Raw genomic sequence first — 11,588 nt, forward strand, 5'->3', positions numbered from 1 at the left:
GATTGCTTAGGATCCCAGGGAAATGAAAAGAGAACGTGTTTCAACACTTTGCTTATCCTCCGCAAAAAAATTAAGAGTTTTGGGGTTTTTTTTATTTCCCTCGGGAATAGAGGCCAAAACTAGATTAAATACTGGAGCCCTGAGCCCCCCCCCCCCCCCCCCAGCCTGGAGAAAGACTCTATTGTAGTGAAATTTATATTTAAATTTAAAAAGAACTTTATTGTGTCCTTGTAACATCATAACTCTGTCTCTAGTATACATGTAACATGGGTGGAACATACACATTTATTTTTCCGGAAGCAAACTTTCATGCTATTAGATTTCCCTGAGTAGCTCTGAACAATAGCTAGTATGATTACAGATTCAAGATAGGTAGGAGTCAGGAAGTTTAACCTAATTCATCTTGACTGCAACATTTTTGTATAGAACACACTGTAGTTCACACTGGGTGACAGCATATCAATTTTAGTTATACACACTGAAATGACTGTGTGCATATGGAAATCACTATGCTTGTTCTTAGCCATTTGAAGGGATCAAAACTGAGTTAAAAATGTTTTGTAATGAAACCTGAAGACTTGTGTAATGAAACTTGAAACTAGTCTAAATTCCTTCCTGATTTCAGGCTTTGCTATAAACCTGAAACTGAATCCAACTTTGTCTAGATTTGCAAACCTTTTCATAAACCTGAAATTATTTATGTTTTGCATGTTTTAGACTCAAAAGCAGGTAAAAAATTAGAAGTTTCCATTCAGTTTCACTTTGTTCAAACCCTCAGCAAATCTGAATTATATATGTATGTATGTGTGTGTGTCTATCTATCACCAGTAACTGTACAATGTAAAATAGTGTCTCATACAACATCTCCATCTTACATTTGCTCATGAAATTGGAAGGGGCTAGATGAAGAATAGCAGTGGGTTACTGACACCAATGGTGGATTTAGGGGTAATGGGTAAAAATCCTGGGAGGGGAGGAACTGGGATGTGGTTACTGCCAGAGAGCAGAAATCCCAGGGAAGGATGCCACAGTCTGGGAGGGAGGTGGGAACTGATCTAGTGGAGATGCTGAAATGGGGGATGACAGCTGGCTAAACACCGGCCAGAGGAGGAAGCTCCAGCACTGGAGAAGAGCTAATTCCCAGACTGACTAGAAGGAGGTTCTGTGCAGTGATCCTGTCTAGACTGGCACTTTTCTCCAGCAAAATAAACCCTTTTCCGGAAAATAAACCCTTTTCCGGAAGATCCTACTTGAAAGTAGGAATAAGGGATCTTCCGGAAAAGGGTTTATTTTCCGCAAGATCCTGTCTAGACTGGCGCTTTTCTCCGGCAAAACCCCGAGCCAGAAAAAAGCGGCAGCCATGTTCATGCAAATGCCGCGGGGGATATTTAAATCCCCCGCAGCATTTGCAATTCCAAAGTGTCTCATTAGCATCCCTTTTCTGAAAAAGGGTGCCAATGCAGACACAGCCCAGCACTGTTCTTTTTATCAACTGAGTTTATTGTTAATGTTTAAAGTAGACTTTGTTCAGGCTAAGCTAGCTGTTCCTGAATCCCAACCACAGCCAATAGCAGCTATATTATTCACAAATCAGTTTGGGATACCTATTTAAATACTCATGAAGCTTTTCATTTCCATCTAAATCAAAATGCTGTTCTTCTCCATCCCTGGGATAAAAGCGCATCTAAGAGGTTCTGAAAAGTGCCTCATAATTAGCTTGATTGGATGTAGAATTTCTTACTATCTTTGATCTATAATGTAGTAATGTGTCAGCCACACCAAAGTAGTTTTACGTGTAGTAAATAAGACAAGCTGAGTAGCTTTATGGTTAATTGATTAAAAGGGTCTAAAGAAGGTGCAAGATTAAAGAGCAACTTAGTGGTTTTATGTTACTCTTGAGATCTGTCAGTCCACTTGTCTGACAAGGGGCACCTTGGGCAATGAAGTCAACACAATTAAAAAAACCCACAAACCTCAAATTCTGTTTATTTAGGTTTGTCACTCTAATTCCCTTTAGAGAGATACATGTTTTAGTTTTATTGCACCAATGTTGTGTGACATTGCATTTTGTTATCTTCTTTGGTGATACAGTACAAAAATACAGTGCACAAAACTGGCCTCTTTCACACACTTTTCCTGAGAAACTCAGATTCACAAGCTCCCACATCATTATTGAAAAAGAGATTAAAAAAATACTACAACCGAGAGGCAATTCAGGCAATTCATCATACTGGGCCTGATCCTGTGAGTTCCTAAGCACCCTCAATCAATTCCACCAGTATGAAGCCCAAAATGAAGAGTATTTTAATGAGAGGGAAGTGCCCAAAGGCACTTTGAGCAAAAAGATTCAACATGCTGTGAGGGCATCACTTGGACTTATAGATCTGAATATTTTAGGGAGGAAATGTTTAAAATAGAAAAGAAAAGAGAGCGAGAGAGAGTACTATTATACAGATAGGAAACTGAAGTACAGGATTGTTCCAGTCAATTATAGCATGTAATGACAGAAAACTGGAAAATTACATTTTCAGTGCTTGTATACAAATTCTAGAAGTCTAAATAATAAGATGAGAAAACTAGAGTGCCTTGTATTAAATGAGGATATTGATATAATAGGCATCACAAAAACTTGGTGGAATGAAAATAATAAATGGGGCACAGTAATACAAAAATATATGGGCAGAACAGGTTGTGCTGGTGAGGAGTGGCACTATATGAGAAAGAAAGCACAGAATCGAATGAAGTAAAAATCTTGAATGAACCAAACGGTGCCATAGAAGCCTCATGGTAATTTCATGCTCAAATAAGACTATAGAAGGAAGGATATACTACCGACCAACTAGCCAGGATGGTGATAGTGACTGTGAAATGCTCAGAGACTTTGGAGAGGCAATAAAAATGGCTTCTGGCCAACCCTCATGGTTATGACACCCATAGAGCCTCCCCAGCAGTCCCAGCCTCACAGGGCCCCTGAGGTGTCCAGGGGCCCATCCTGCATGCTTCACTCCTCATGGATAAGCAGCCCAGGGAAGTGTCCGTCCAGAGTGGGTTCACAGCTGCATGAGAGGGGCACACTGCTGCTGCACATGCTTGACTGGCCAGTTACATGCTGTCCAGGCCAAGCATTACACGTGATTATCATGCCCCTTCCCCTCTGAACCAGTCTCCCGCACCCTGCCCATGTGCCAACCTCACAGCACTCACCTAATGTTCCCTCCCCAGTGTCAGATGATGCCGGGAGGAGTCCTGGGCCTGGGGAACTAGATCCAGGGTTAGGGTGACAGTGTCCTCCTCCTCCTCCTGGACCAGCTGGTCATCCTTGTCCTTCTGCTGCTCCAACTGTGTGACCATAGGACCTCAAGTCCTGACACCACCTGAGACCGTGCATCCCCACCACCCATTATCTAGTGGAGCTCCCTTTAGTATGGGCAGGATGCAGGTGCTGGAGCTGGCGTCATGGGCCCGGGCATATGCTTGACGCAGCTCCTTCACCTTGGCTCTCACTTGATCAAGGGTGCGAGAGTGGTGGTCTGTCATTTGGGACAGTGAAGTGGCCACCCTGCCATAGATGTCAGCATTCCGCCGATGTGAGTGCAGGGCCTGGAGTTCCTCCTCCTCTGCCCACTCCTGCAGGGACTGGATCTCAGCTCCTGACCACGCCGGTGCATGGCATTTGTTCCCTCAGGTGAATCCTAGAAAGGAGGAGGGGGTGCCTCCAGAGCCTTGTGGCTGTGCCATTTTTGGTTCCGGTTCTCGCAGGGTGAACTGTGTGACCACTTGTGCTACTCTGCATCCAGCTTTCTGGCACGCTGGCTTAACTGGGTGCCTGTGCCTTTAAATCCTGGCTGGAGACAGGAACTACAGAGTTCTGTTTACTGGGGAAAGATTGTCCACCAGGGTTTTTCCTGGAGGACTCTTTTTTCGATAGAACTGGCTTCCCCATGTCCACACATGCCTTTTTTCGAAAGAGCTCTTTCGAAAACATTCATTCTTCCTCGTAAAAGCAGGTTTACCGTTGTTGAAAAAACCGCTATGTTCTTTCGATTTAATTTTGAAAGAATGCGATGGCAGTCTAGACGGCGGTACAGGGGGGGTTTTGGGGGGAGTTTTCCAAAAAAAAGGCCATTTTTTTAAAAAAAAAACTGAATAGTCTAGATACGCCCAAAGAGTAATAGCAAAAAATTCTTTATGTACAACAGAAGCAGGAAGCCTGCTAAATCAGTCGTGAGGCTACTGGATGGTTGAGATGCCAAAGGGCCACTCAAGGATGGTAAGACCATTGCAGAGAAACTAAATGATTTCTTTGCATCATTTTTAATAGCTGAGGATTTAAGGGCGATTCCCAAACCTGAGTAATTCTTTTTAGATGACAAATCTGAGGAACTGATCCAGACTGAGGTGTCGTTAGAGGAAGTTCTGAAGCAAATTGATAAATTAAATAGTAATAAGTCACCATGAACAGATGATATTCACTCAAGAGTGAATGTACTCAAGTATGAAATTGCAGCACACCCAACTGTGGTTTGTAACCTATCATTTAAATCAGTTTCTGTACCAAATGTCTAGTGGATAGCTAAGTGACATCAATTTTTCAAAAGGGCGCCAGAGGCAATCCCAGCAACTAGTGTGTCTGACTTCAGTATCAGGCAAATTAGTTGAAACAACAGTAAAGATTAGAATTATAAGACACATAGATGAAACACAATTTGTTGTGGAAAAATCAGCATTTTTTTTTGTAAAGGGAAATCATGTGGTATCTGTATTTACATTTTTCTATATATCACTTTACAAATTATGCCTATTACCTAAGTAATTAGGTACCTCATTTCAGAAACAATGTCCTGAATTTGAGTCTGATATGGTGTAAATGAATTTAACTCGGTGGTGGTACTTGTAATGAATTGCAATTTCTTCTAATACTGAAGAAGGAACTCTATGAAAATAACAGAAACATTATGTATAGCTGAGCTACTCTCTTTCTTTGCTTCACTGTCGAGTTTCTGTCGAGGGCTGCTGGCTTGGAGTTGCCTAGGTAAGTGTCTCCCAGCCAGAGTCTGCCTTTGGCATCCCACCCCATCTCTTCCTCCATTTACCTACCCCAAGCTACCACCCAAACCCTCTGTATCCCTTCTCCTCACTCCCTCCCAAACCCTGTCCCCCTCCCGCAGGCCAGAATCCTTTCCTGTACCCATAACCCCTCCTGAACACCGTAATCCAAGACACTGTCCCAGATTATAACCCCCTCCCTCACCCAAACTCCCTCTCAGACCCCAAACTCCCTCCAGTATCCTAATCCTCTATCCCAAGCTCCCTTTTTACACCCCACGTGTCATCTCAGACCCCACACCCCCTCTACAGAAGTGCAGCCCTTGACCACTTACCAGAAGCTTGGAAAAACTTAAAAAACAGTGAATAGTCTAGCAGCACCTTAAAGACAACAAAACATGTAGAGGGTATCATGAGCTTTCATGGGTACAACCCACTTTTTCAGATGAAACCCACGAAAGCTCATGATACCCTCTACACGTTTTGTTAGTCCTTAAGATGCTGCTAGACTATTCATTGTTTTTTTAAATTTTTCCAGTTACAGACTAACTCAGCTATCCCTCCAAAATCTTGGAGTGGCCTCACTTTAAAATTTATTGCCCATCCCAGCCCTAGAACCTTCCCCAGCTTCTCCTCCCTCTAGTTTCCTTCTACAGACTTAAAGAATCAGTGCTGAGTCTCACAGTTGAAGTGTATCAGTGTAAAACCAGGGTATGTGAAGTCAGAATAAGTTTTTCTGTGTGCAAATCCTGGGGACAATGGCCATATGAGGAAAGGGCGCTCCTATACTAGGAGGGCCTGTCCCTCAATTTTGTTTCCTGTCCCTATCAGATGCCCCCACCTCTCCCTTGCTGTACTCTCTTATTTTTCTAGTAATACTTATTTTGGCTAGTTCCTCATGCAGAAAAACTCCTTGACAACCAGAACAACAACCTCCCAGCCCTTCTCATCTCCTGCCCCCCAACATGTTTCCTTTAGAGTCAAGAGCTCAGGCCCCATGGATTGCTCCTGAAACTGGGGAGTGGATGAGCTTTCATGGTCTCCAGGAATGGACAAAGCATTTATTTCCATGTTTATTATATGTCCACGCAGGGACCATAAAATTCAGCCAACCTGTCCTTAATCAGCATTTTATGTCATATATGCTCTGTTTCCTGGTCTACAATAAAATTAGACAAAGATTTCTCAGTAAATAAAACAGTTTATTTGGGAATTGACCAAAGAAATGCTTCCCCTTCCTAGCCACCAATCTCCTCTATTTTGGCACTTTAAATATTGGAATTAATAGACTATTTTATTTTTAACTTGTTCAATTCCCCAAACTGACAGCAGCAGCAACAGAACAATGAGTAACTGATAATATTACACAAATGTAGCACAGGCAAAACAATGAACAAAAATAGTGAATGAACGCCACCACGTGGTCAAAATACAAACTGAAAAATAATTATCCCTGTGGGCTACTTCTTTTTCTGGCTCTCTACTATATTCACGCTATCAGCCTAATTATCAACTGTAAAGCGATCTCTATATCATGCCTAAGAAGCATGCAAGCTACATTCACTTTGACTCCAGATTATCTAGGTTAAAAGAATATGATAATTAAAACAACCAATCTGTAGTAATTTGCTAATTATAGGTTGAATCTTTCTAGTCTGGCACTCTTTTGCCTGGCAATATCCGTGGGCCAGCATTATTTTAGTTTTCCAGATATCCACTTATCATAAGTGTGGTGTGTCAAGTCAGGGGCCCAGGGCCAAACAGGATTATGGATTTGCTTCAAGACAGAGTCAATTAGGGATAGTTGCGTTTATTATTCTCATTACGTCACTACTATTATAGGCTTAATGCTGCCAGATGGTTATACAGCTACTGCAAAGTGGCTGATCAATAAGCATAAGTACAGCTATGCATAAAAGAGCATAACAGTCACTTAGAAATGCTTATGCTCTTTCAATCTGCGGGGAGTCCCGTTCCTGTCACCTCGCACCAGGCATCAGTGGATGTGGCTCCAGCTGGGGGGATCCAGGGCACCCTCCAAGGTCTAGGTCCCTGGTGAGACTCATGGGGCATGGGACTCCCTACACTAGTTATACTATAGTTGTTTACGGGTGTGTGCGTACTGGCTCAACAACATTCTTATCACTTTCATAAGCTGAGACGGAGGTCAAATTTGTTTACTGTTCAGTAGTTTCCCAGCTCAAGCATGGGTTAAAGCTGATAAAGCCCAGCTGCTGTTTGCGTTTGCAGGGTCCCAGGCTATGCTAAGCTGGGTACAGCAGGGATGGAAACTTCCAACCCAGACCTGCTGAGCTGCAGGCCTCACATATGACTTTTTATGTGACGGTGTTTCTTGCGGTACCAGAAAGTTGTTTATGGTCCCCAGGCCCTGGCTCTTAGAAGATATTTACAGGTATATTGGAGCTAAATAACAGCACAGAACACTAAGAGCCCAGTAACCACTGGAAGTGTTGGTCAGGCTGCTAGACAATATTGTCCTCCTGTGGTTCAGCAAATGGTCTAGTTCAGCACTGGGCATGTCCTGAGAGTGCCAGATTAGAGAGGTTCAATCTGTACTGACCAGCTCGATCATCAATAACTGTTAGGAAAGTAATTTTACCCAACTAATAAGCACATCAGATGTGAATGTCTCCCTAAAGAGGATACAGTTACCATCAAAAGCTATTTTTGCTGCGAGTTCCAAATTTTATACCACAGAAATCTGTAGGAGTAGTATAATAAGAACATAAGAATGGCCACACAAAGTCAAGAAAAGGTACATCTAGCCCAGTATTCTGTCTTCTGACAGTGGCTAACATCAAGTGCCTCAAAGGAAATGAACAGGTAATCAAGTGATCCATCCTCATCTCCCTTTCTCAGCATATGCTCCGCTAGTCACATGTACTATCATGTGACAGAAAGTACCATGTTTCTCTCTGGGCTACACTGTATCTCTATGGGACTTTGCTGAGTCATTCCCCACCAGAAGTGATGAAATATCATGCCTCAACTGCATGATCCAGAAATGATGCAATACAATCTCCTAACTGCTTCACCCCTATACATTCCTACAGGCTCTTATGTATTCCTTTGGGGTTTTCAGCTGACCTATGGATGACCCCCAGAGCTGTCAATCAAAGTTCACTAGCAGCAATGGAATTTACCATTACATCACAGTAAGTGAAATTATTATATCATAGGTAATGGACTCCTATGTTCCTTAGAAATGAGATCTTCCACAGGAAGTGGAACCTTCCATTACCCTATGTCTGCCATTACTGGATTTTCTAATTTAAACTATTTTTAATGTAATCAGAAGCCTTATTCTTAAAACTAATTACTAGGCTAAACATTCCAAAGGACCCTGAAACTACCACCATCCTTTTTATACCCAAATAAGTAAATTATATATTTTTTTATTTTAAACCCTTTTTTTGAGGTGTTACATTATCTGATTAAAACATGTCCATATAATTGTTGCAGCCAGTGTTATATATTTGCAACAAATCTTGACTAACAATTGACCCTGGGAGATACCCTTCTACACTAAGTTCACTTTCCTGTGGATGTTCCGTGCTTATTAAATGTAGTACAGCCGCTCCCCGAGTTGCGAACAGTCAAATTACGACAGTTCACACTTACAACCAAAGCTCCCATGGAGCGGTCGTAAAGGCAGTTCCCGAGTTACGAATGCGACCCATGCTTACGAACAGCGCAGTCGCATGTAACTCAATGGGGTCCGAGTTATGAATGGATCGAGTTACGGCCAAGTGTTTGGTCCATAACTCGTTCGTAACTCGGAGAAAGGCTGTATTACAAAATAATATACTGCAAGGTTTGATTCTTACTAGTAAAATGAGGACTGTGGTTCACCTCCTTTCCTACCAGTGTAGAACTTATGCTCAGAGAGGGTGAAATGGTCAAGCTTCTTGTACTTTCTCCTCTGATTAATGAACTGAATCTGAGCCATCTTGGAAAAGGTCATTGCCAGCACACTACAAGGTGTACTAATTCAGTACATCTCCCAGGTGATCTGCATTAGTGGGATTTTTATGGATACCTGGCTATATATTAATGATGTTTTTTCTTTGCAAAAAGTAGTTGTGGTAGTGCTTTTTCTGGTAGAATGCAGTGGAATGAATCCCCACTTCAGTGCAGTTACCCTCATGGGCATATACATTAAATGAAGAACATTTGTTACAGTACTGGTATTTGCAAGTTGTGTCCTTACTGACATAATTTATTTCTACCAAAGTGAACAATTGCCTACAAGTGTACTGTACAGGCAGTTATTGGTAACTTTAAGTCTAGCCAGATATCTTATAAGAAGGCAAGTAAAGCATTAGCTTGTAGAAGGGAAGAGATGTGGACAATAGAAGTGACTCTAATATTGAACTGAATGTGCATGACTTTTTGTGTTTGTATGTATGCATACACAAAAGCATACATATTTTTCCCCCCAGGAGGAGATTACTTGGATTTATACACATTCCCATCTTTTATTTGTCCTCACTCATTCTCCTCAAATTTGCAGAGATATCTGTTATACGTAATACTAGCTGTAGTTGGCAAGAGAAAGTCTAAGGTCTGACACTGGGTTCTCAAAGCACAAAGGACGCCAGACAGGTATCTGTCAAACACAAAGGCTGCGTCTAGACTGGCATGATTTTGCAAAAATACTTTCAATGGAAAAGTTTTTCCGTTAAAAGTATTTCCGCAAAAGAGCGTCTAGATTGACACAGATGCTTTTGCGCAAAAGCATCCGTGCCCAGTATAGACGCGCTTTTGCGCAAGAAAGCTCCGATGGCCATTTTAGCAATCAGGCTTTCTTGCACAAAAAATTAAGGTGCCTATCTACACTGGCCCTCTTGCGCAAGTATTCTTGCACAAGAGGGCTTATCCCTGAGCGGGAACGTCAAAGTATTTGCGCAAGAAGCACTGAATTCTTACATTAGAACGTCAGTGCTCTTGTGCAAATTCAAGCGGCCAGTGTAGACAGTTGGCAAGTTTTTGCGCAAAAGTGGCCATTTTTGTGCAAAATCTTGCCAGTCTAGACGCACCCAAACAGTTTATTTCCTGACAGCTAACAGCTGTGCCCCATAACTGGACGAACAATATAACAAAGAAGCGGCATATCTTACGTCCCTTCCTGCAAGCCTGGAACCCCGGGTAGGCTGCAGATGAAGTGGGAGGTTGTCTCAGCTTCCGAGGCGCCGGTACCCAAAGCCCATCGGTGAGGTTCAATTTGCTGTGCTTTGGTGCAGCCTTAAATACAATTCTCTTGCCTTGTTTTGCAGTTTGGAAATTTCCAGGGGTTACTCATTGCTTGTTACAGTATGGCTTAGCTGTTAGTTATTGATCTGGTTCTGATCAAGTTCTACTTGTTCTTTGTTTACGTGATCAGTACATTAGGGTAAACAGAATTGATTATGCATTCTTGCCCTTTACCCTTATCTTATACTTGTTCTTGCTATACTGGCAACAATGCTTATCTTAAATGGCGTACGCTTCTGGCTCATCAGTAGTAGGGAAAAGGGTGGAGGAGGGAGAGAATGCAGGCCTCACCACCCCTAAACTTGCACATACAAAGTTCTTCCACAATTGACCATTACACTAGCAGAATGCGTTGACTTACAACCATTCATAGTTATGACCAACTCCCATTAAGTGCATTACAGCCGGTCCCCAAGTTACGAATGCAACCCGCACTTATGAACAGTGCGGCTGCATTTAAATGAATGGGGTCTGACTTACAAACAGATCGAGTTACGACCAAGAGTTTGGTATGTAACTCATTTGTAACTCGGGGACTGGCTATATAGTAAAAGGTGTGATGACTGAACTACGTCAATGACATTAACATAGCATATTTTATTGGAAATACTTTTCTCTTATATATTACTGTAAGAAATTAACATAGCTAGTACTGTTTCTGTTATCGTAGGGAAGGGATCTCGTAGTTGCAGTTTATGTGACATGCTTAAAAGAAGAATCCAGCAAATGCCTATGATCTGGAGCTACTAAAAGAGCTTATTAGTGGCCCAAATGGGACTCTGGGGGCCCAATTGGGGGTCTGGGAGAATCGATTTAGAGATATAACCAATCTAGTAATTGAAGTTAGGAAATCAGGAGTATCCGTGCAAAATTTTGTGTTTCTATGATCAGGCGCTACTAAAAGCTAATTATCAGTGGGCCCAATTGGGGCTCTTGGAGAACTGGGGGAACTGATGTTGAGATCTAACCAATCCAGTTATTGAAGTTAGGAAATCAGTAGTATCCATGAAAATTTGGTGTTTCTAGCTCTTACTGTTTCTGAGATCTTTTGGAATTATCAGTAGGCCCAATTGGGGCTCTGTGGGAACAGGGGGAACCGATTTCGAGATATAACCAACCCAGTTATTTAAGTTAGGAAATCAGTAGTATCCATGCAAAATTTGGTGTTTCTAGCTCTTACCGTTTCAGAGATCTTTCAGGACAAACAAACAAACAAACAAACCAACCTTTCAGAAATATTTGTAAGAAGATTACCCATGGTGAATTCA

The sequence above is a fragment of the Pelodiscus sinensis genome, chromosome 4 (assembly GCF_052426305.1).
Source record: "Pelodiscus sinensis isolate ZL-2025 chromosome 4, ASM5242630v1, whole genome shotgun sequence".
NCBI lineage: Eukaryota > Metazoa > Chordata > Testudines > Trionychidae > Pelodiscus > Pelodiscus sinensis.